Raw genomic sequence first — 26,766 nt, forward strand, 5'->3', positions numbered from 1 at the left:
ACCAGGTGGGAGAAAGGCTCGGAATCAGCACAAGTTTCTTCTGAGCCTGCACCACGTCATTGTATACGTTCATTTTCATGCGAAAAAATGAGAATTTTCATGCGAAAAAATGCTTTTTAAAAAATAAATACAGTTTTACCAATGATAAGAAGTGCCGAATTTTTAAAGCAAAATAAACTACCTTTTAGTTCAATAGTGGGATGTGACGATAGCTCCAAACTCAAATGTTTATTTTTCACAAAATTAAACCCACTTTGACTAAAACTAAACTTTTTTTTATTTCTCGCTATTCTTTTATTAAAAATTGCATAATTGGATCAACGTTTGGCTTTGTTTCTATTTTTTTTTATTCTGTTCGACAATAATATCTGGGTGGCAATTATTATTTGTCCGTTGTTTAGTGAAGCAACCCTGCACCACAGAATCTGTTGATGATATAAAAAAATAGGCAAAACGGAGAAACTGGACAGGTTAGAGTTGAAAAGAAGAGAAGACGGCGGCGGCCACGGCAAAGGCGCGGTGCGGCAAAAGGAGGCAAGCGCCACAACAACTGTGTCGAGGGAGGGGAGTAGTTGTTTCTCCTCGTCGGTCCGTTCATCAACTCCACTGCGACGCACTCGGGTGGGAATGTTTTGTGCGCCAGAAACGCCAGTTCGCCTTCGCCAGTTGGTTCTTAGAGCGGAGCAGTGCTGGCAGGGAGTGTGTGCCGCGGCAGAAGCGGCGTCGGGCGTAGCTGCTCGATTGCGCGACTTTGTGTTTATGGTCGCTCGCGACCATCAGGCCAAATTTTTCACCTGCAGTGAGTGACACGCGCCCTGCAGACTGCTACCTTGTCCAATTGACTTGTCAGTGACCATGAGTTGTGCCCAGCGATCTCTGCTCCGAGGCCCCGAATCCTCAAGTTCGAGAACGGCTGGAGCTTAGCTTCAACTGCGGTCTTGACTTTTCGGTGAGTTGGAAACAACTTCGGCTGGCAGGCAGTGATTTTTATTTTCAGGCTTACATTTATGAATATTATTCTCAATCAAGGTGTTGAATTTGAATTGGAAAGAGGCGCATTAGTGAAAGTTGGATTGAAATAAAAGAAACGTTAATTTATTGACATGTTTGTTGTGTGAAGTTTTCGGTCTCTTCTTTATAAAAAATACCATATTATTGACTCAAAAGATAAAAAATTTAAACTTTCTTCCAAGAAATTTTGTTTTGTTTTCTTGTTACTACTTAACGTGTAGTTTTCTCTTGTTTGTTTATTCACTGAAATTGTCTAAACGGACAAACGTTCAATCCCAGTTAAAATTTGAAACAAAAACTATTTTTATTTGAAGTAAAAATTCGATTTCACAATTAAAATTAGGCCCATTTCTCGCTAAAAAATAAAATGAAAGTCTCTTAAGAGGAATAATTCAAGTGCCTCTGTTTATATCTGCATTGAGTTTCATATAAACGCGTTGACTGCTGTATATGTATATATTTATGTTGTTGTACCGATTGTGAGTCACGTGCTTTGGTCGTTGGCTGGCTGTCTCACTCGCAAGTGGGGGCTGTTGGGCTGGCCCGACTGGTTTTTGCGTATTTCAAACCACCGCTCGAGTCACTCGAAATTCTCTCGATATAAATTTAAGGCGAATTCATACACTATACTCCCTACAAAATACAAATGAATTGAAAAAGGAGCCCAGTTTCATTCATGGCTCAAAATGAGAAAATTTTGTTTGTTGCAAATTTGAAAGAAAGAGAAGAGCGAAAAATGGTGCTATTGAACTGTAAATTTATCTCGAAGCTGCAAATTTTATGTCGCAGCTTAGCTGGCGCCGTCGCCAAGTTGAATGCAATTTAATCGTTAAGTAATTGAGATAACGCCTTTTGATTATCAGTTGGCAGCTGTCAAAAAGAGCGATCTTACCTTTCTCAACAATGCACACAATTATAGAAATATCTAATCTGTAGAATATAGCTCTCACTGTGTCTCAGTGTAGCAGAGAAATCGCAAGGTGCGAAGTCTAATTAAATTAATAGCAACAACAATATAGTGTGGTAGCAGTTGACTTTCGCGTGGCGGCGCATCCACACGTATAAGAATAGCAAAGTACGCAGTAATCTGCCACTCGCTCAGTGCCTGTTGTTGTTATTGGCACGTTAAGAAGCCGGAGAAAAAGCCTTATTCCTATTCACCCTGCGCTGCAAAGTCTTTTACCCCACTTTAGTTTGCTGCACATTTCTAGGAGCTCCCCCGCGAGCGTGCACTTTCAACCGCGAATTCCGCGCAGCCATTACCTTGCTCAACAATGACTCCGTGTAGAGTAGACCTTGCATTCAATGTATGCGAACGGCTCACAATCAGTGCGACGTAAAATTATTGCACAAACATGCGTTCGCAGTTTCTCGCCTGTCGCGTGCACTATATAATATGTTTAAGTTAATCCGAATTGACCCCCCTTCGTCGAGGACAACCTTCTCCGTTATAGTCGCGACTCACGGCTTCAAAAGTTGAGATTTGAAAAGTTTGGAAACATTGAATTCCAATTTTTTCCATTGTTTTTTTTTAATTTGTCCTTTCTCGCGCAGGAGTGATATAGGTAAATTTTTTACAAATAAAACCGTGACAAGTGTGTCTCGTAAACATGTGTCTGTCAGCAAATAAGGAATTTTCATTTGAGCAAATAGAAATTTTGAACTTTTTAGAAATTGTATCTTCCTTGTGTAACATATTATTTTTAATTGTTGAAACTTTCTTTTATGTTTTTACAAGAGACTTTAATTAAAATTTTACAGTAGTTTCTAAATTTTGAGGCACAAGTGGCCTGCCCTTTTAAACCAAAATGTATGAATAATATAACCACATGTAAAATGATTATTACTGTCTTATATAAGCGACACGCAATAATGTCTTTTTGGAGTGCGTTCATTTGACGTGCTCCATTATACGACTCCCTCTCAAGCCAGCCTTCCCCGTGCATCCTAGAGATAGAGGTGCACCAGGCTCTTTATTGTTGTTGTTGCAGCAGGATAGGTATTATTATTTTTTGCCCTTCCTGTACACAGCGTCGACTGCTATGTAAAGAGCGTCTCTGCATCGTGCGGTGCAATAATATATATAAACTCCAGCGGCCGCTGGAAAATCAATAGGCGCCTCTGGCAAAGTGTCATGGTGCATTTCTCGTCATTTCCCGCCGCACTGAACAAAATACACTGCAACGTTATGTAACTTATGTAAAACTTTTGAAAAGTCTGTGCAAGTGGAAGAACGGAGATTGGAGGCGAATGTTTCTTGGGGAGCAAATCAGGCACGCGCTTGGTTGTATTTACTTAAAAGAAAATTGGCTGTTTTGCTTGATTTGTCCGCTGGAAAATTTCTAGGTAATTTTCCTCTTGGATTGGCTCACTTGGTTTGATTGTTGAGCAACGGAGTGGAATTCAGGATGAGCAGTGGAAATGAAGAAGCCCTAACGCACGACGAATGTTGCTTTTTTGCATCCTGGAATTTGCAAGTCATGCTTTACTCGTGCTAATATTTCCTTTGTTGCGCTACTGAGACTGAGCATGATTTATTCACGCGTCATTCATTCTGCTACTTATCAAATATGACGGCGTCTTTAAAAGTTCGACAAGTACAACACATAATAAGTATAATTCTACGACGCAGAACATCAACAGCATATAATAAAAACCGTAATTATTTTACGCACCTAATATGAAGCTATTTTGAGCCCCTAACCAGCTGGACAGGTGAAATAACAAAACATAATTCGACGTTCAATCAGGTTGCTTGATCTCCGTGAGCAAGGGACACGAAAATAGCCCCCAACAAAAGCAACAAGCCATTTTTGTGCTCGGACGGATTGAAATGGATCATTTTGGCGCGCCGCAGCAGATGGGGAGGATTTGTTTTGGTGGATGCTGCAGAGAGCAGAGAGAAGGAATGAAATGTGCGTGTTTGTGCACGCGGGCAAAATCGCCGCGCCTCCTCCCCTCGCAACGCGTCTGCTCCGTTTGGGATACAATAGGGGTGTCTAGTCTAGCCTAGTACGCTGAATTAGGGGACTTGCTTTTTCTGTCTGGATCTGGACGGCTGCGGAACAACGTGGGTGCCGCTAGACAATAGGGGTGCGAAAAATAGGAAAAAACGTTATACTTTTCGTCAAATTCGCCTATGTTTCCGATTGATTTGGGTAAATTCATGGGAAGCAATTTCAATAAAGATCCGAGCTCCCAAAATGCAGTTTCAAAGTTGCTCCAAAGTTGTTTGCCACTTTGATAAATTCATCTTGCCGGTAGATCACGCAAATAGATAAAATTGCTCCTGTTTACCAACGAACTGCCACCGGCAACTCTGGGCTATACCTGGCTGAAATCGAGGGAAATAGCCAAGCTACTGGGAGAAGAAAAACACTTTTATTGTTGATTTTCAATAGCACACTCCCTGACCGATTTTCACGCACGAATCACATCCAGACAGCAATCCACTGCCGGGGGTTGCATTCCTTACCTCCCCTTAAAAATCTTGCTCGCGAAATTACACCCCCGCAAATTATGAAGATTTATCTCCGGCAATAAATCTAATGTTTTACAATGTCGGACGAGGTCCAAGTGCATCGGACGTCGCGTCACTTCTCCCCTCGTCGGCTCTTTTGTGCTTTTTTGAATGCTTTGCCATTAAAAAGCAGGTGTGGCGCTTACAAAAGGTGCGGCTGCTCGAGTTTTCGCCTGTGATGCTGTAGTGCAAGGCAAGGAACGGAAAGCTGTTGCTCTTTGCTTCCTGCCACCGCTGAGCATCGTTTATTCCCCAACCCCCGCAGAGTGGCGCTCTCTGATTTACGAGCCTTTTAGCTCTTTCCCTGACTTCCCTGTATATTATCCTGACTGCTCTGCGGGAAATATTGTCTCTTTGTGAGTGACAGAGGTGTTTGAACTCACTCAAAGGAGAAGTACTTCACCCGTTCGCTTGTTTTCCACCCTGGCTGCGTTTCCTGTTGAACCATAAAATGTTTTCAACTAGAAGCAACAGGTCTGCTTTCAATGCTTGAAGCATTTACCAAATTTTAAGCTACCCCTTGACAAACAATTATAAAAATTATGCAAAGTGCTTGATATGTAAGGGTTTGTGCAAATGTTATATATTATTTTCGAGAGGGAAAAATGCTCGCAGATAATTCAAGTGAATCTTGATTATTCATTTTTCATGAAATGCAGTCAAATATCTCGTGTGCATGCTTTAAAAAAGAACCTATTTTAGAGAATAAAAATTCTTCCTCGCATTGTCTAATTTTTTATGCCTGCTAGTTTCAGCTGCTAACTGCAGCCCTATTTCATGGCTCAAACTCGCTTTGTTGGTAGGTAAAGGAAAAATTTGCCTTTCGACGTGCACAAACAACAATAGACATAAAAGGAATCTTTTTGAAACAAGTATTTAATAACATCCCTCGTCAATCACTGAGCTGGACGCTGGGGTGTCTTATGGCATTCTCAAAGCTTTGAATAGCTATTATATTATGTTGCAAGTCTTTTTAGGAAATTCTCTCTATTTTATTTTCCCAGTCGAAGGAGTGATTGATTTCTTGTGCATGCTGCGCGATGTTCAATATATTATACTAAAAGCTACAGTTTTCACATGAGATACTGTAGACACAGTTTTTTTTACCAAATTTGTCACACGTGTTTCTTTTCTTCCTTGAAAGAACCCTCGAGTGTGACCTTCAATCATACAATTCAAATTGTTTCTCCGCTTATAAAAACTGCATATTTTGCTTTCCCTTTGGATCAGCGTGAAGAACAAAATCTTCTTGAACTCCTTGCATGAGGTGCATGGTGGGCTTTTAACATAAGCGACAAAACGGGTTTCAGAGAAAGCCATAAATTTGAACCCTAACGCCCACTCTTGTGTAACGATGCATTAAATTTGTTTCTCATGTCAGTCGGTTGGCCGCATTCTTATTTTCTCGTGAATGAAAGTGGCTAGCATCCGACGACGAATGTGTAACCATTAAGCTGACGAGAGTACATATAAGAAACAAAACACACAATGTCTGTAGGTCGACTGCTGGCAGATAAATACGCAGTTTGCTCCTCGGGTGAAAATAACATGTCGATTCCCCGAAGCGGCGCTACGCTTCTGCATTTTTTGCTCCTGATTCCACGAGAACGCGCTAATGCTTGACACACGCCCTTTCTAGCAGGTAAACAAAGCAGCTTGATGTGCGACCGCGGCCACTGGAGCCCCAGGGAATATTATGAGATGAATTGGCAGAATTGTTTGTTTACATCTCAATACTTCACTCAAGTCCCCACGAAAGAGCTGCAATTCCGCCTTCTGGTCACTTAGATAAAGCCACTTAAGAAGTTTTTTTATATTACATGTTAAGAATTTTTTGCAATGCTTTACCACTAAATAGCACTAAATGTAGCTCTATAAATATAAACCTTAAAATGTCACAAAAACGCTGCAAGAAATTATCCGTGGCATTGAAGTCTCATTTATTTAAAAATCCAAAAGGTACAATTTTAGGTGTGTTTCATAACTTGCCAGCTAACAGTGAGCCAAAGTGATTTCAAGTCCATACAAAGAGGCTTTGTTGACATCTCATCCACACTTTGTACAATAACACAGCAGGACGAGCCGACTGATTATGGAAATGAGCGTCTACAGACGCAGTGTGTGGGAAAACAATTAGCTATTACGTATGCGCATGGAAATTCCTTGCTATAGTCAGCGCAATTTATTTTTCTTTTCTCCTGTCTTCAGTGGGCGTGCTGCACGGGCAGTGCTTATTATTATGCTTGTGTCTAACATACTCATTTTGCTCGCTCGCACGTGGTCGCTCGCTGCGTATATAAATAAACGTACCAAGACTATATTCCTTGCATTTCCATGCTCACCAGGCAAGTAGCTTGTCAAGTACTGTACCAATGCAATTTAATGAATGGACTGCCGAGTGCATGCTTAATTTTGAAAAGTGCGGCGACGCCCTGCGCGAGTTCCATTGTTGACTGCGTGGAATCGTGCAAAAATGCGACGAGTCCATTCAATAAGGAAAAACTCGTTGACTGAGAAGATGCGCTCTTTTTTATGCTGATGACGATCATCATGTGGAATGACATTCTCATGACGTTCGCTTTGATCCAGTGATTTCCATGAATTTTTGTTATTGTGTATTTTTATTTATTAACCAATTAGCTTTTTCTTGACTGAAAGTTTTGCAACTAGCAGAGATAAAAAAAGTGCTGAATCAAAAGGTGGCTGAGTTACATCAAGCATATGCACAAGCGCCATAAAGTTATTAAGATTTATCACCCGAGGTGCTGATGAAAGGGTTAAAGACTTTTAAAGTGCATCCGCACTCTCTCCCTCTCTTTCTGTGTATTTATTCGTTAATATCTGTGTTTGCTGAGTAGTGCAGCGAAGAAGACAATGACCTGCAATATCGTGTTCTCCTCTGCTCAGCTCGTTTTATTTTTATCTGGTGCTCTGAGAATGAACACTCTGCTTTCACTCCAAATCGGATTTTAATCGATGGTAAGAGAACCAGAGACATTACTGTATTAGATTCACTCAAACAAGGGATACACGACACACCACTAATATCTTAAGCCCTGCTGGCTCATAAACAATTATATAATAATAAAAAAATTTTAATTGGATTGTGCGGCCTCCTACCACCTTTCTGTCGGTAGGGTATAAAACACTACAGTCAATCATTTTTGCTTGGTAAATAGAAGAAAACTAATTGGGCTGCCAACCTGACGCAAATAAACAATCCTACAAAATTTTAAAAAATGGAAATTTTATATATTTTAAGATTTTTCTTTCAATTTCCTGAAGTTTAAGACTGTTGAAATTTCCACCTCAGATTTGGATAATTTTCAACATAAAAACGAATAAAAAATTAGTACGTAGAGTTCCGCATGAATCCGCACTTCTGGCAAACTGCGCAATTTATTTCGTAACCGTTTCTTGTGGCGTGTGTACAGCCAGCCATTCGTTTTTTCATCCAAGCGCCTCTCGCTTTGTAGGCGCCCAAGGGAAGCAATATAAAAAGAAACTTTGAAGCGCAAAACTACGTCTAATTGTACCTCCAATAGCGGAGAGGAGCAAACCGCTATACATAATTTTCCTCGCCCTCCTAAATAATTTGACCGGGCTTGGTCTTTCCGCATTCAAACGCAGTTGACGTTCAAATTTTTGGCTCTGCAAATACAATTTACCTTGAAAAATCTGCAGAACTGTTTTTTTATCATTATGAAAACACCATACGCTCATTTTTTTGTCGTTATCGTCTGGCTGTCAGCGTTCTTCGCATGCAGTTGTGATTTTATACTGTGACGTGGTTATGCTCGCTGCTGCTTTTGTGTTAGTCAAAGTCGCACGATTTTGGGGGCATTTAACAAAAAAAAGGTTGATTTATTTTGATCCGGAAGTGGCTAGCGGGGTAAAATATTGTGAAGGCTGAATGTTTTATTATTGGGTTTGAGTCTGATCTGGTCAAATCCAACTTTGTATTTTACTTATCTTGTGCGTGAACCGCAACTTAGTGATAAAAAATAAGTGCGTATATTGTAAGTTGTGAAAGAAAAGCTGACAAAGTGGATTAAATTATGTAGAGTGTAGTATGAAAGGTTTAAATTATTGTTGTTTGTTATTTTCCATTAGACGTCAGAACGCGTGTATACAAACAATTTCTTGCCTGAGTTATATAATGCTTTTAGTCCTGCATTGAACTGTTCTATTAACTGATTTTTTGGTTTGAGGGCAAAAAGTGCTGCGCAGTTTTAAAGAAAATGCGTAATATAGGTAACAGACAGTATAATCCGTGAAAACTCGGAGCTTCATTTATTACATTTATTGCTCTTGGCTTCTTTACAGACAAAAAGCAAAAAAAAAAAAATCCAATGACAACAGAAATTTAATCCACTATGTAGGACAAAAGACGGCCTTGGGAATGAGATGGAGACGAGTCACAAACCAATCTTAATTTACGGAAAGAGGAATCTGAAACGCACACGTGCTCATTTTGTGAAGAAGAAAGGAGTTCCATCTCAAATTAAACGCTATGTAGTGTTTTCCAAATGAGAGAGGAACTCTACACGGTGTCTCTCTCTCTCGATCTTGGTGGCGGTGCTCATTCACCGCCTGCCTGGCAGCATTATTTCCAATCCCCTCCCGTCGATATTCGGCAGAAAGATATAAATAGCCAGCGCCGTTGCTTTTTCTCCCGTTTGCATGTTTTGCGTTGCGTGCATGTGACATTTTGGCGGAGCGTAAGTGGATCCTTGTATCTGCGTGTCTGCTTAATTAAACCCTCTGAGGTTAATTAGTGACTAATTTGTCCGATCTAGTAATCGAATCATCGTTCAATTCTGCGTGAACAATCGCTTTGATATACGTTGATTGAGCTCGGTATTATGGGAAAGTAGTCTTGATTTCTTTATATAGCAAACGTCTACATTTGTGCGAGAAACGTTGCAGCACGCGTCGGATGTCGGCCTTTTGCGGCAAACTGGCTTCCCAATTGGACGATGTTAAGGTCAGAAGCAAACGAGCAATGCAGAGACGAGAATTTTGTCCAAACAAGTTATATAACTGTTTCTGAGTTTATTAAAATCTAAATATAACTTCTTGAAAAAATTTAAGGGGTTATGGTGCCTCTTTTAACAAGATAATTATTGCTATTTTGATAAAAAAAAATGCAAGAAAAAATTACCTCAAAATAGTTTAGGGCAATGGTTTTAGGAAATAACTAATTTTTAGGAAAAAGATTTACGAATCTGAAAAGAAATCGGTGACCAAGGAAATTTAGAAAAGATTAGAGTGTTTAAACAAGAGTAACATAGTTTGTTGATACTTGAGGTTCGCAGACGATAACGTTTAATTTTAGAGACCCGTGGAATAATATATGCTGCCGCCGTTTTTCAACGTCTCTTTTCGCCCACTCGCGCAAGTTCGGTTGGGGAATAAATTAACCTCCTCCGGCGCGTATCATTTCATATCACACTCTCAAAATGAGCTATCCATCTCGTTTCAAACGCCGCACGCAACAATAACAGCAAGTTATTCTCGCACTTAACCGAGTGGAAAATCGCCGTGAAGCTGTTTTTCCGTCGAGCACGTCAGTTATTGCCCCGTTCGTTCGCTTCTAATGGCTGTTTGTTTTTCTCTCCACTACCGACCGCCCATTTCAATTATTATAATTACTCGTCAGCCAATAGTTTATGAAGAAGAACGGACGTAAATGGCCGCAAATCGATTTAATGAGGGTGGAAATTGGAACTTATTCAACATGATTAATTCGCGTTAGTCAGCTTTTGAGTGATTTCCATGCAAAATCTATGTCTCTTGTCGAGTTGTGCAAATGGCCATTTCCTTCAAAAGAGAGTGGGTTAAAAATCGCCCGGCGAAACAGCAGCTGACGTTACAGGAGCCGGGTAACACCTGTGTTGCCATACAGGGTCTCCTCGTTTTTCAAAAGTTCGTGTAGCACACCATTTTCGCCGCCCCTCCACTGATGAATTCGGTGTACATGCCGTAAAGGTCTAAGTGCTTTTTGGTCAGTCACAAACACAATTAACGTTAAACCCTGCAACTATGTCACTACATGATTTAAAAGTGGTGGCTAACGCAATAAATAACTTGCTAACCCAGCGGAGGGTCCTTGTTTGAAAACACCAAAGGAAAATCCAAATTGCAGAATTCCAAGGTCCGCGAGTTTCTAGCCAGTCTCGTTTTGTTTTTGCGTGCCACCTCTTTAGATGGGAGCGGCGTCAGCAGAAAGATTTACCGCCGCGTGTGTCACACACAGGACCGAAAATCAGCCTCACAGCGGCCGATTAAACGCTGGCCAAAGCATTTCGGCCGCTGCCAACGCGCTCGTTATATCAAAGTTCAATAAATGAAGCCTGTTTCCAGGCGGCGCATCACATGTTTCGGTGACTTCACGGACCATGAGTGACGTCGCTTGCCTCGAATTTGCAAATCACGCTGAAATTGAGACAAGATAACCTACAGGCGACCGCTGAAATTCATTCAAAAATTCCACAGCACTTGCGAGTGAACCATCGGTGTTTTTTTTTCAAGACTGCTCGTTTTTCACTTAGCATGCATGTATAAATGGTTACTGTGTTGGCAACGCAGATAAGACATTATAGTCTTGGTCGCGCGGAGGCGGCGAATGTAGAGCAGTCGACAATGACAGCGAGACGAGAATGGCACTTTTTACAGTACCAGCAGCGGTGGCGGCGCTGCTTTTCTCTTAATAAACAAGCTGCACATTGGCCGATAAGCGCACCGAAATGCCGAAGCAAAGCGTTATTAAACGCGTCTTGGCTGGCTGTGCCAGTGCTGATACCACCGTCTTGCCCGGTATCTCGCCAGGGCACGCAAATTCGGCGACACGAAAGCCTTTTGGGCAATAAATCAGCGGGAGCATGCTAGCTTTACCTGATGAAAACTTAATACGGTTGCCAGCAGATCTCATTTTAATTTCGTGTTATTCTTGGAACGAATTCAAGGGACTTTGACGAAAAAGTATGCAGGACTTCTGATTCGATTTAGAATAAGCAGAAAATTAAAAAGACCGCAAAGACTTTCCTCCACGAACTCAATAATAACTTAATAATTAATCTATACGTATCTGTTACTTTATAAAGGTTTGAAATACCTTTGAAATTTAGAAATTTTAGCATTTTCATGGAATCACCAAGAGTGGTCAGGGTTGGCAACCTTAGTTTAGAGTGAGTGCCCGCAACGCCGGCCGGAGGCTTGAATTAATTGATATAAATTGCAGTGGTGGTGGTGAGACAGTCTTTTATGCCGGAATTTAACGGTGTGTTCGCACGAGAGGGAAAATTTGATTAACACTAGCGCAACCGGCCATTTTTTGGTATCAACTAAATAAGTGGCTGCGCCCCGCTAATTGTGTTGCTGGTCGCCGTGGGTACAAATGAAATTCCCAGCATGCTCGTGATGGCATTTTGCCGTAAATTGTGCTTAATGAGTGATTCATGGGGCAGAACGGCGAAGCGAGGTGAGAGTTGGAGATTCAACATTCATCCAACCTCGACTTTTTTGTGTTGCATAATAGCCGATGTTGCAACGAAAACCCTGGAATTTCTCACGGTAAAGATATTTACTTGTTGGGCGCAAGTGGCGAGCAGTGAATTGAACGCCCCTAGGCTGAAAATTGGCCGAAACCGCGAGAAAGCTTTTAAATTTACAATATCCTTATCTGCTCGCGAAACGGCGAGCAGCGAAAAGTGCTCTCACGCAAGCAAAACAAATTTCACAAACAAACAAAAGCGAGCGTCTAGGCTACACGTGCGAGAGCCAACCAGACACAAGCGAATATAAAAGCGGCGGCGAGCGAATAAAGGAAATAGGCATATATAAGCTTGGCTTCGGTTATATTCTGGTTCTTTATCTCGACCCATGCCGGCGAAAATCTTGTTTTGCATTTGGCGGCGCGGTCGGATTTTTATATCAGCAAAAGCGCATGGCAACAGGCGGAGATGTGTCAAAAGTCGCGACAACAAGCGCAGCATCCGCTCTTGCTCTCTCTCTTTCTCGCTCATTAATATTTAAGCCAGTAATAATTATTAGCAGCTGTCACGCTGCATTTGGCCTGCTGGCCGCTTGCTCTTTTTATTCAACGTGTGACAAACACTCTGGTGGTGGGCAGTCCCCTCGCAATCGCAATTTATGGGCCCGTTCACGTTTATTTTTCGAATAATTTATCTGGCTGAGAACGCCTCGTCGGGACGCCGCCGCGCTCGACAAAATTACTGCCGCTGACAATTTTCTTGGGGCTTTTCCAGGATGTTATGCTCGGCCAGCGTGCGACTTTTGATCAAACTCGTAAACGACGGGCGTTAAAAGTGGCGAAAACGACGCCCGCACCCAGTTAACTACGCGCGCAAGTTTTAAATGCTGACATGTGCAACTTTGTCGTGTTCTATTTCTTTCGCAACGCAGGTCAGATTTAGAGAGAATGGCGAGCTTCCATTTGTATATTAAAATGCACGAATCGTAAAAAATAAAATAAATAAAAACTGAGAAATTCTAATATCCCACAAGGTTTTTTTTGCTGATTTAGATAGTTAAGTCTCAAGGATAACCAGAATATGATTTTTCTTTCTAAAAAAAATGCTAGAGAGTGCCGCAACCAGGGCAATCCAAACCAAATAATTCTCTCTTCCATTCTGCACCTCATTTTTGTCCCTGTTACGCCGGCACGCTTTCGGAAAGCACAATAAAAAGCAAACCGTGATACACAGCAGCGGAAGGAATAATATCACTCCTTTCGCTCCCTTCTCCCGTGTGAGTTGCTGCTCGGAACGAAAGGAAATTTCCCAAGTCGGATGCCCGCCCGCCCTCGGCCAATAAAGCTAAACAAGCCCTCGGAATGGCACGCGCGTAATCTGCATGCGAACGAACTTTAGCGCCGCCCAATTTACATAAAGCGGATACGCGAATTGGGGCGCAAAGCGACCCTGCTCTCATTTAGTGCGAGAACTTGTACCCCTCTGCCAAGGGAGCCAATTAATTAGCAGGTGAGCTCCGCTGACCTAATTTTGATCGATTTGATAAAAATGTGTGCGCATGAGTTCATCTAATGAGGTGTGAGATTGGTCGTATTTCAACCGGAAGGGTCCGTAAATTTAAATGTGACGTCAACCTGCTTCTAAGATAATTAATGGGACATATTTAGTGGCGGGAAGAGTGAATTACATAACTCGATTTTTAATTTAAAAAATATTTCAGTTGCAAATTATTTTCTAACTTTCTTTAATTTTGCTTAGTTATGCATCATCAATGAATTTGTCATGGAACAAAGATAAAATGCTTAAGGTTTGTTGGGGCTTAACACCATGCGAAAAGTATTCAAAGCGGTTAATAAACATTAGTTTAGTTCTTAATTGAAAATTGGCACGGTTCAAATGTGCAAATACACCCCATCACCGATATTTTTGAAGCTATGGTATTAACCCGTGTTATTTTCTACTCGGCGATCAAGAGTTTGTCCTTTGTCACATTACAATAGAATGCTTTCACAAACCCTGGATAGAAAGGTTCTTTTCCACTGACTTGCAACTTGTGCGCACATGTAGAAAGCAATAGCACGTTGCACGGCGGTGATGCAGCTCGGCTAATATTATTAAACGAAACGCCAACCGCGAGTGGCACGACGTAGTAACCTATTTAAATAATAATAACGCCGACGAACGGCCTGTGCATATTAAAAGTAACCCGTATGCGATGAATCTTCTCTTCTAGATGATTTATTGTCAATTACGGTACGTGGCAAGTGTATATTTTTTCCATTATAAGGCAGACGATTTTACGTCAGAAAAGCGGCAGTGAGTAAATCATATGTGCGCGTGTTTTTATAAAAGAGACGGACGGTAGCCGGTAGCTGAGTGGAGTTATTTTAATTTGTGCGCCGCCAGCAGAGCGCACCTGATGCACTCCTTCTCTCTCTCAAGTCGTTGCTTTATTTTTGGTGAACGAATCAAAATAATGCCACGCTTGGAAGGCAAAATTGGCCCCAACTCCAGTTCAACAACCCCGACAAAGGCCGGCCGTTTAATTTTGTCGGCTGCAGGCTGCATATCAAAGGCGTGCATATCGGTATTTTTTTCTTCGTCGTGCCCAACACGAGATCACTCTCTTGTTACACCCCAGCTGACCCCGTGCGAGCAATACACGGATATCCACTGTGCATTAACCGAATAAATTTCATAAACACGCGCTCTGTCAACAGAAATCTGACACTAAACTAATTTTACGAGTGTGCAACTGAGACACGCGGCTGCTTTGCGAAAGTGCATGCGTTTTCCTTTTCACACCTCTGCTGCTGTCGTCGATCGGTGTCAATCAGTCGATCAAAGCAGCCGCGCGTTAACAAGCCTCTGACCTTTCCGACTTCGAAATAGACAAAGTTGAGCAAAATGCCCGTCTGGTGAGTCAGCACGATGGCCTAGTGGTTCGTTGCCACTTTATTTGAAGTGATTATTGCGCTATTTCGGTCCGCTCGACCATTTGCTCACCTATAAATAGCACCTTATCTTCAAGATGTCACGTATGCGATTGTTTCCATATGATGCAACCCTCGCTCATAAATGCGTAATGCAATGGAGACGAATTCACCACGAGCAAGATGTTTCTTGAGAGCCAATAAGTTCAACTTGTCGTGATTTATTACAAGAGCGCCACCGCGCAGACTTTGGAGCTGTGTATGTGGGAAGAGGATTCATAAATTTCGAGCTCATTTTGAAACGGCTATCAAAGTTATGTTCGTTGTAAAGAGTTCCCTGCCTGGCAAACGGGTTATTCTACACGTGCCATAGATTCCTGTAAAAATATTAAATTGAGAGTCCAACCAAATGGTTTCCTTTAATTTTTTCAACGAGGTCAAGGGTCATTGAACATTTGTAAACACAGATATCTCCTTGAACAGTTCCGTAGCACAAAAATTCCATTTCTTGGGTGCGTTTTCCCTTTTATTTTTAGTTGAAAATTCCTATTATTATTGCAACAACCTGAAAGGTATCAACATTTTATTTAAAATTTTAGTGGCTTTTGTCGCGTAGTTTCATAAAAAATCAATTTCCAGTTCTAAATAAAAAGTTTGAAATATTTTTACTAATTTGAACGTATTTAAGAAGCCGGGGTCGAGCTGAAGCGGAAGCGATAAGCGTCCAGCAAAATATCATTCTGACAAATTAGCACGGAGTTGATAAAAATGCGGGCAGAACGGGGGGGCGTATCGAGTCGTCGGCGGAGGCCCGGCCAGGGGCCCTGCTTAATTACGGCCACGACGCTCGGGTGCTGCTGTTCAGCAGGAAATATTTAAATGAGAGTAAACAGGCAGGTTTTGTCGCTTCGCACGCCCTCTCTTTCCGATTCCAAGCGCATGAAATCGAGGGCACTCCGCCAGTGTGGGCAAAGTGCGCGGCGCGGCGGGCGTCATCCGCAATTTTATTTAAATCGACGCCACACACGCGCGATTTCGAACGTTGGCAGGGCAAAAAGTCGCGGAGATTCGCGCAATAACAGGTGCCGAACCAAAATAAAAACAAAGCTTTTTAATTCCGACCGCGCGCCTACTTTGGCGGCGACTGCAGAAAATAAATCGGTCCCGGCGTGAGTCAAAGTCGAGCAATGTCGTCGAGTGGGCGGAAAATAGTCTCTGCGCTTGTTTTGACCCTCGTATTTTTTCGCGCATCTTCCCCTGCTGCTGCTGTTGCTGATGGGCTTTCATCTTTGTTTTGGAGGTTGACGGCGACTAATACACACGCCGGCCCCACGCCCCTCCGTTTTGCGGAACAAGGCTGCTCTCTTCAAGTCTGTTGAGCTGCAAAACTATAAATCATTTAGCTGATTAAATTCACAAAATGATGTCCTTGCAAATGAGTATTTTTTGTGTGATTAATGTAAGCCAATTTTAAATTGTTAGGCGTCAAATGTATAGCAGTTGGAAGATGAAAAATCAAATTCGCCCGCACATATCAAATTACACGTATAAAATTTTTCTTTAAACTTGAATAAACTCATATTCTGAGTTCCGGGATTTTTGTAAGTGACAAGCAGTCCACCAAACTTAATAAAATGGTCCGTTTTAAGAGAACCTCTTTGAAAGTTCAATTTTCACAACAAGGACGTCGGATTGAACGTAAATGTCTTGTCCAACGAATTTACGAAGTTGTTTTATGACAGTAATCCCGACAGCCTACACTCGCATGACTCCAATCTGCCTCTCGATTGGTCGACGGGCCTCTTTGAAGTTGCAACAATCTTGCAAAATGCATCATTTCATATTATGTCGGGCAGAACTCGTTCCTACTAAATTATGTTTGCAATGAGACGTCACGTGACGTCACCACTTGCACGAATGCTCGCAAATGGAGGCTCACTGAGAATATTAATAAGCGAGTTTCTCAAAAATTTAGTCCGAATTTCGTTCGCCCCCTCGCACCTTCTGGCTGGCGGGATTTAATTAGAATTCTTGAAAGAAATGCGCGGTGTTGAATTTCATTCAAGCATGTGCCGAACGTCAACTACGAGTTTTAACTGCGAAATACACACGCGCAGTGGTTAGGGAGTGTCAAGCAAATGTCCCCTTTCTTTGTTTCGAAACCAGAAGTACACGGTGTGAAAATTTGTACCCATTTCACGTTCAAAATGAACTGAATTAGCTGCTATACATGTAATGAAAGACTACCACGTTAGATTCTTCAATTTTGTTTTTTGTATGCACACCGTTGTAATTTCCTTCTGATTAAGAAGTCTACGTCAAAACCCAGCTGCGCTAATAGTTAGTTTAGCCCGTACACTTCTGGCTCATTTCAACTGAAGTGCACTAAACTTGTGAGTGCTGAGAGGGATTTTTACGCTCATTGCTGTTCAAATGCGGTGAGTAATCGTACACCATAATTGCACTCACACATAATAAAACATCAAAAACAAAACGTGCGCGAGCATTCCTTACCGTCGTAAAGCAAACAAATAAGAGTTTTGTACTCATGATCACATTAGCCATTTCACTCGTTTCAGTCACGCTTCCGCAGGAATAATATAAATTAATTGCATGTGGTACTTTAGGATTCAAGTAATTAGCTCAATGAGATCAGTTGAGCCATTTCTCACCTCTCTGCTGCAACATTGAAGTGCGCTAATTATAATACTCATCCGGCGCTACCGACACATTTTGGCCGGCCGCAGATAACGAAACCCTTTCACCAGCACATGCAAGCGTGTGCCAGAGAAAATATCTGCCTTCAGGATAAAAACATTCTCATTAGTTGAGACAACTGCGTCTCATTTTTCAAACCTGTGGCCTAAGCGTTTAATGCCACCGCAATAAAAATACTTGCTCTCATTGTCAGTGTGAAATTTTCGGTTAGTTTTTAAAACATAAAATACGTGCATTTCAAACCATTATGAAACTTACCTTTGGATACTTTTTAACTTGTAATTGAATTTTCGATTGAACTTTACATCTTACCAGACTAAAATATAGCTGCTTAAGAGTCGGGTCTTTTCTTCTAGCTGTTCATTACTTCTGTCCAACAGTTTAACTATTATTATACCGTTCTTGCAATGTCGTTTTTCTTGTGACGCACTGTTTGAAGTGAGTAAGACTCGGAGTCACGCGTTACGGTCCAAAATAAAAAGACGCACCTTCAACGGCGCCTCGCCGTTTTAAATGCTCCAAGGGCAAAAGTTGCTTTTCACCTTTTGACTCGCTCAGAGTCTCGTTGACGGACAGAGAAATTAAAATATAGCGTAACAACGAAAAAAGTGGCACCGCTTTCTTAATTTTTACTCCCAAAAATGTTTCATTTTTTGTCACTAGTTCGTCAGTTGCAGGAAGTAAAAACCAGACAAATTTTAAAAAACAATATCCGGTTCTTCACGTCACTTGAGCCATTTATCTTCAGATGTAATTAGAGGGAAACTTTGTGATTGGCAATTATTTGCATTATTTTGAAAACTGTATGCAAAGCCATTAATTAATGAAAGCGTAGATTTTTTATTAATAATTCATAAAATAAACCGGTTTTACCTGTGCTTCAAATTTTAATTCAAGGCAATTTCTCTAAAACTAGTTGTTCGTGGCTGAAACCCACTCGCGTGCCTTTTATATCAAGCCGTGGCAACCTTGCTTTCTTTAGTCTCTAATAAGAAGACTTTCATCCAAATTGCGCACAATCTGCGCTTGCCTTCCCACAGCCTGCTCGTGCTGATTTTCACGGAAGCGTGATGCTTCCTCGGCGAAGGCCGTGTTTGTTACCAGCTTCTCACGCGCTGCGAATTGCAAACGCGTTGTGAAGCAGTTGACCTTTGGTATTAGAATAAATCACGCCTTATCGTGGCGCCCTGCACTCATTAATTATTATTCTTTTTTTCCAGCTCATTGTTACAGCTCTAGCTATAAACTATTTAAGCTGAACAAGCTAGATTTAAGAGCTGACAATAACCTAAGTTCAATGGCACGGAAATAAAACCAGCAGAATGTGCCTGAACGAGAACATAAAAACGGGGTTTATTGGCGCTCGAAGTAGATTTTCTCGAACCAAATCTTAACTTCTTCTTTCACACCACCATTGTCTTTGAAGGCTCGCCACGGCCGAAATAGAGCGGCGGGCGGATTTCACAGCGGTGAAAATATCGATCGCGACGCGAGCGACGGCGAAGTAAGCTGCAGAGCTATTTGTGCGTAATGAAACGCTCGGTACACCTCTATTTTTTGCCGCTCAGAGGACTACTGTCGCTGAACGAAAGACGCTCTCTTCATTACGTCGTTCCCCACCCTTTCTTCGCCCTGCGTTGCGTGCGTCCAGTCACATGCATCTATCTGCCCCGGGCGAAAACTTTGAGCCGGAATGTGCGAAAGAGGATTTTGTCAATAATGCTGGGCGTAAATCACGAATGAAGGTCGTCTTCTCAATAAAAGCCTTAAGCAGAGGACGGCACGCGATACTCGTCGCGCGTCATCAAAATTTCAGATTCCATCTTTGGATTACGCAACCCGCACGACGCGCCTGTCTGGAGTGCTCCGCCGGTTGCATATCTATTAGCTGATTCATGTGCTAATGTGCCGCTCTGACGACGCAATCGAGTCTGCGAAAAGTCTCTGACGTGACTACTAACCTTTCTTTTAGCACTTGCTGTTCCCGTCTGCCGATAATTCAGTGCAAATAACGTTATGAAAGCTGAAAAATCATTACGTGCTAGGTTATTTAAACCAACCTACGAAAAGTTAATTCAACAAAATCCTCTGTGTGAATTTTCTATTTCAAGCCATTTAGTTACAAACACTCCTTCTCTTTTCCTGTGCAATGTGGCCAATTCCTAAACGAAGAGGTAGCAAAAGTTTTCATTCCTTCCGATCCAATTTTACCAATTTCTATTTCTGCCTGACGCGAACGGCGTTCAAGCACGGATTGCAGCTCGAAAAGCATCTAGAGGGAATGACGAATGCATTCCAATTGTGCGCGTCGCGGTGCATGAAACGCTCGCCGTTGAGCTAGGTCATTTATTTTACGTTTCGCCACACAGAACCGACAAACGAGCGAGCGTCTGACTGACTGACAAGCCTGGCGACTCGCAGCTGGTGTGTGTGCGCGCCACACACTTAATTACCAGCCGCGATGAGGAGATTTCATTAGCGAGCCACTTTGCACGGCCGATTCGGCTAACCGGTAAACGATCGCCGCGCGATTGATCGTCCTTGACGCGACCTTGGAGCCCAGACTGCTTTCAGCACTTGTTGCTTTGCTTCCCTTCCAATGCCCCGCCCTGACTCGCCACGGAGCAATACTCTGATCCAGAGTATGTACACACACCTTGCGCACATTTATGTCATCACCTCAAGATCGGAGTAAATGTTTCAAGGTCAGGTACCAAAATAAAACTCACTCAGTTCGCTCGACAGAAACCAACAATTCTCAATTAATATCTGAAGTAATGATTGATTTCTGCGGGTAAAACGTGAAATGTGTAAATCGGCACGTTTTTCATTACTTTGTTCCACACAACGGGTGCAAATAAAGAAATGCGACGGCTCGGCAGCCTGTGCAAATATTGGCCTTGTCGGTTCGAATTTACACTTTGTCGTCAGATGGCCGAAAGTCAATTTCCATAATGCGAAAAGCTATTTTTGTCCGACGAATTTACATTGAAGACGTGTTGGTTTTTGCTGCAGAAGTAGTGTTTCACGCTTCTAGCAATCCCTTAAGTGGTGACTTTGGCACGCACCTGACTGATTGATGTTGACACTTCGTTTCGCAACGCTGATTGCGAGCTTTTGGCATTGATCGCTCTGAAAAATTTGCTGTGATTTTGTCGAGCCCTTTAGAGTGGCTTCTTCGCTGAAAGTGCCAGAGAGAATTATTAATTTATGCCATCGATCAACCTTTCAGCTTTTTAAAAACCCTTTTACTGAAACCGTGAATTCACCACGATATAGCAACAAGAAGCTTCAAGTAAAATGAAAATTCATAATTGATCTTGTTCAGCTGTCGAATGAGCTGTTTTTTAATTTTACAACAGACACTCATGCAACAATCAAATTGGACCAAACTGCAGTATAAATTACAATTTCGAAAAATTTCTGAAGTGATTTCTTCTCTATCAAACTGTGGATGACGAATCAGTGACCCGTTAACCCCTTGTATCGAAATAAGTCCAGAATGAACGGAGTTCATACTATTTTAACTGTCACACACTTCCATATTTTAATTAAAACGGACTTCTTCCTCGCTGCTCAAAAACTCCCTCCTTTTTAATCTTTCTCTTACAAGTTTCTGCTTCACAGTAGAGCCCTATTTCATGGATACAACATTAAGAAACTAATCAAATACAAAAATCTTGCAACGTTATAAATTATAAAATCATACAAATAATGTTCACTTATGCCTCTTTCATGATAAACACAACTGGCTCCAACACAGGCGAACAGCAGAATGAAGCGAAAAATGCTACAAACTTAGCTGCCAAATTCCAAAATACAAAATTACAAGGTAAATTTTGGCTCCAAATCAATTCTCAAGGTCCAGTTCAAGCAATAGCAAGATGCATTTTTATGTACTTGGCAGTATCATTCTTCTTCAAGCTGTAATGCTCTGCTATTCCCTTGACACAAATTTGCTTTGTAGACGGTGCTATTTTTGACAGTATTCACGAAAGGTCCACAAGAGAGTTCCATTAAATTCTAAATAAACAGTAAACTCCATCTTGAAAAGCAAACAAAAACAACGTCGAAACAAGCAAACCGTGAATTGTGAGTAAATTTCGTATATTTGTATGCGACACAGGCTTTCCTAGTTCAGGTAACTTTTTAAATTTTGTTGTTTGAAAACCAATTAGTCTAAAATTACACCGTCAAATTGGTTTCTTATAATGACCCAATAATGGACCACAAGACTCTTTTATGCCACTTTTGCTGTGCCTAATGTTGTGGCTTAGTCAGTTTATGAACAGGAATTAAATTATTTAATCAACAGACTTGTTTTCGGTGGTGGTAAAATTACTGTTCTGGTGGTGAACGAAGGTTCACACATGTGCCACCAAAAGACAATTCGAATTTATTTGGGTAGCATTAATTGAGGGACAAATGTTGCCAAAGCCGTAGTCGGCGGCGGTGGACGAGAAGAAGAGACCGCTTTATTAGCTGGGTGACCTCTTTTTTGCCGCTGTCGCATCCCTCATTGTCTGGCGGCGACGGCGCCCTCTTTCTTCTGCCAAGACAGAACTGAATAATCTGGCGAAAGAAAGTGAAAATAAAAGCGGCTGGGAGCACACTGACAATGAGTCGCACGAGATAGTCTGTTTGCAAAACTTGGCGTTGTTAGGAGTTTAACCACTTTTGTTCTTACTATCTCTTTGTATTTTCTCGCTTACCATTGGTTAGAGTGTTTATGATTATGGAAATTTTCAAGTGTGATGCTTTGGAGCATGAAGTGATGAGGTTCGTACAGTAAATTTTGCTCTGAAATCCAAGCTTCAAGAAGCATTTTTTAACTTTTGAAGGCGATTAATTAAATCACTCATACTGAGATGGAAGTAGGAATGTTCCTGTATAATTACTCTAGCGTTGCGAATTTCCGCCAGACCGGTTAACGATCAAGCAATAATGCCAAGAATGCCGATGGAACAGATTTGCTCTGGCGCCGCAGCTTTTAACCGTCTTGCGCGCGGTCTTCAATTCCGCCACGCCCTGTGAAGTTTTGCTCTCTTGGATCCGCTCAAATTCTGCTCCGCACGAAATAAATTATATCGCTTTTGAAATAAGCGATGCAGCATGCCATCAATTAGACCTGAAGGCCGCCGAGCTTTTGGCAAATTGTAATTGGCCCTCTGGATCATTCAAAATACACCGAATATATGATAAATGGCGTTTGTGAGCAGAGCACACATCGTGAATTGAACCGTTAAAATTATAATTTATCTTGGATTTCGGCAGCCCAGGTGGAAATATAATAGAGACTTGTTTGTTGACAGAGGGGCTTAAATTGTTGTGACAAGACATTTTTAATAGGATATTTACAACTGCAAAATCTCTATTTGTTTCACAACATATTATGATATTGCTACCGTTACGGTATTGTCTTGTTCTGAAATAAGACATACACCTTTTTATTCTGAAGATAAAAATTAAGTCATAAGTTCTACATAAAAAATGATGACGACGTTACAAGACAATCTAGACAACTTTGATCATTTTTAATCCTTGACATAATACGAGTTAAGTTTGCCAGACATCTATATTCTGTATAATCACTTTATAGACATATCTTTTTTATTTTTTTTTATTTATTTTGGAGATGGTGAAAAATGATGAGCCAACTTTGCTTGTTAAGTCCTGGAGGAAATTTTTAATTTCATTCCCAATTCCGAACCTAAGCTCATATAAAAGTTGAACCAACATTTCTTCTCAATACTCATAAAATTTCTAGCTCTCGGTTTCAATCGTAGTTTCAGCAGTAATTTTAGCCACGACTGCATCAACTGCTTTCATCCGTCTAATTGGCACGATAGAACAGATTCGTGAGTGTGCATCATGCACCCCTTCAAGCCGTCAGTGTGGTGTAACGTTCAAAGTGCGCATTTTACACCGATTTGCATAGTGCGCAGCTTTGAATCACTCACACGCGGATATCCGTTTCGATGCACGCATAGCTGCTGCAGGCGTGTGCTGGTGCATTCGCTCACGTGGCCTCATGCATCAGCAGCGGCAGCATCATAAATAAATATATATATGGGCAGCTAATCAGCCCCGAGCTCTCTCCTTCATTCATTCATTCATTCCGCCAGCTGATGCTGCTGGTGGAAAACAAGCGCGATAAAAGCAACTTCATGGAATGCCTCATGCTCTCGTCATGCTCGCCACAAACGGTGCCAAATGAACAACAACCTGTTGCTCTCAATAAAACGATAATTTACTAACTGCAGTTCCTAGAAAATTGCCAGACAAATATAACAGAGACCGCTTATCAGTTGGTGAAAGCCCGAGCTTATGGCTTTGTCGGTCGGGATCTTATATAAATAGACTGTGAATTTAGATAAGTTCGAAAATATGCTTTAAAAACTCTTTTTGTCCTATTTCCCAAGATTCCTGTCTCTAGGATTTTCAACTCCTATTTTTGAACCACTCGATGCTTTTTATTCTAAAGTTTTCATATTTTTAATTAAGTGATTGTCCTGATCGATTGAATCAAAATTCTCTTAATCTATCTGAAAGATGTTTCGCCACTAAAATGTATACATAAAAGATTCAGATTAAAATCAGTATAAATTATTACGGTCAACATTGGCTCAATAGAAAATTCAGCTCTCATTCTTTTTTAACTCTAAAATTAATTATTTATTAAACATATACTCTACTTTGACCTAAAGGTATTAATTTAAAAGGGATATTGCGAGAGTAAGTGTAGTTGCACGAAGAGTTAAATCATAGTCAATTAACTTTCTTTGAAACAATAAATTAATATTGAAATTAATTCGTGAATATTCACAATTCTTCAGTGTCTGCGCCTTGTCTTGGATCGCATTAGACGTGTAATAAATAACTGCATGTGCTTCTTGGGAGGTGCCAAGCCCACAACAATAAATTCATTTATCATAATGTGGAGCTAAAGCACACCGCGCGCCGTGTCGGCGTTTGATTGATGGAGCTGACATTGGAGCCGTCTTATTCTCGCTGACTAGCGCCGTCGTTAGTGCACGGCCGAGGGCCGTTCAGTTCTTTCTTTGTAAGGTGTCGCGCAACTAATTACTTCATTACTTTTTTGCATTTCAATTAGCCAGTTGTCAGCTTCCTCATAATTTCCTTGCCGCATTCTTATCCACTTGGATTCGCCATCAACAATGAGACTGGCTGATTTCATAGAATTTATGAAACTTTTTCGTGGCTTCTAAGTCAGGGTAATAAAATTCTATGCTCTTGCAAGAATGTTTTGTTCGTAATTAGATGCTGTTTTATAGCATCCACAGGAATTCTCGTCATCATTTTTATAATAATAACTTGTTTGGACATTTCTCGAAATTCAAATTCCCCAAAAGAACAGACATAATAATTACCCTATTAGTAGAGTCACGATGCTCTTTTAAATCAAATGTTAGCATGATTTGCCGCAAATCAAGTAGTCTCTGAATGATTCTCGGGTTCTCGCCAGTCATCTAAGTGAGTAAGCGGTGCGTAGAAAAATAATCATTCCTCCGCCCTCTCATTCTTGTTCTCTGGAACTATTAACTTGGTTAAAGGAGAGACCTCTTTACAAGAGAGTAACACACTTCTTCCCGCACCCTCAAGACGTAGATGGAGAGCAAGGACGGGATCAATGTCCTTCTCCCCTTTGGCAGCCGAAAACAAGCCTATTTATCTCCAGCATTAGAGGCTGTGGGAAAACACGACGGCTAACCTAGCTTGAGGAACGATTACACGCTCCCGTCTCAGGAGTGGGAATCGGAAAATAAATTGTGCGGCCCATGTCAAGGACGGAAGGGTTTTGAATTGCCATTTACTTTAAAAATATAACAAACAAGTTTTTACCCTTTCCTCTATAAGCGTGAATTTATGGCCTGCGAAATGAGCGCTACTTAAGAATGACACCCTCACCCAGGAAATGTTTGGAAAGTAAACAAACTGTCTAAAATTACCTCCACTATTGCTGTCGTCTGTTGGCACCACTAAAGAAAGGCATGTGATGCGAGGCGCAGTTCGCGATAATCATATTGCGCCTCGTGACGTGTCCGCCGTCGCCGTCTGCACACGTTGGAAGCCGTCCAGCCTCAAAGACACGCCGGTGACTCCGCGTCCCAACACTTGACAGTCAGACACTTGCGATTTTTGCCGCGGGCATCTAACAGGCTCTTCTTGCAAAACGTTAACTTTTGCTCAGTGTCTGACGTTTCGCTTTTTCAGGCAAACAAACAAGATTATTTTTTTCCGGCAACAATTTCGCTATATGTTTCTTGACAAGGTAGACAGCGATTTATTTTTTTAAATACCAGTCTGCTCTGTGAATGCTATCATTTTCCCCAATCTTTCGGAGATATTTCCTGACCTTAAAAATTACCATCTGGAATTATAAAGCCAGGCGTACTTCACGTATGGTCCAATCAAAATGTAAAGGGAAAATTTAAGAGGGGCGAGGACAAATTCGCAATATTTCATAAAAGCAGCGTGGAACATCCTGTTTAGTCCGTCAATGGCAGATTGCGGTCGTGGACTGCAATTGTAATTACTACACTGTTGCTGCGGCGCCACGTTAAAATACGTGTTTGCGCGAATAGCCCATAAATTCATCCCCGCGCAGACGAGTCACGTCGACATGATGCGAACGAGCCAATTCCCATGCTAGCGTAACCTCAAGATCGAAATCTGTCGGCCGAATTAATGCTCCGTTTTTATTGTCCAGCTCTCACTCACGTATACCGCTCTCGGTGATGAATTCGTCCAAACTGAATATACGCAGTTCACAAACACAACACGAGCAGAGCGGTGGTGGATTATTTATTATTGCGCGCGGGCATCTCGTGTTTCCATCATGCAATGCTCACTTGTCGAGTAGCTTTTTAATTGCGCACTTACAACTGTGAGTACTACCTGCCGTGCCGACTGGATTCCTGCGAGCAAAGTAAGTTTGGTCGTAAACCGAATCAGGCACAAGTCGAGCCGGAGCTCATTTGCGAACATGATTCCACGTGGCTTCGTTATCCTCATTTGCGTGTCTATATTTTACTCACCATAATCGCTGAAAAAATGTTTTTATTTA

The 26,766-nt window shown here is 41.5% G+C and overlaps 1 protein-coding gene across 1 annotated transcript in view; it reads left to right on the forward strand.

Moving 5' to 3' along the window:
- Positions 1-643: 643 nt before the first annotated feature.
- LOC135947698 (uncharacterized) overlaps positions 644-26,766 on the forward strand; it is a 35,465-nt gene continuing 9,342 nt past the window's right edge. Inside the window, exon 1 of the mRNA XM_065496593.1 lies at positions 644-949. The gene's annotated coding sequence lies outside the window, so the exon portion shown is untranslated. The remainder of the gene's footprint in view (positions 950-26,766) is intronic.

Source organism: Cloeon dipterum, chromosome 1 (assembly GCF_949628265.1).
Source record: "Cloeon dipterum chromosome 1, ieCloDipt1.1, whole genome shotgun sequence".
NCBI lineage: Eukaryota > Metazoa > Arthropoda > Insecta > Ephemeroptera > Baetidae > Cloeon > Cloeon dipterum.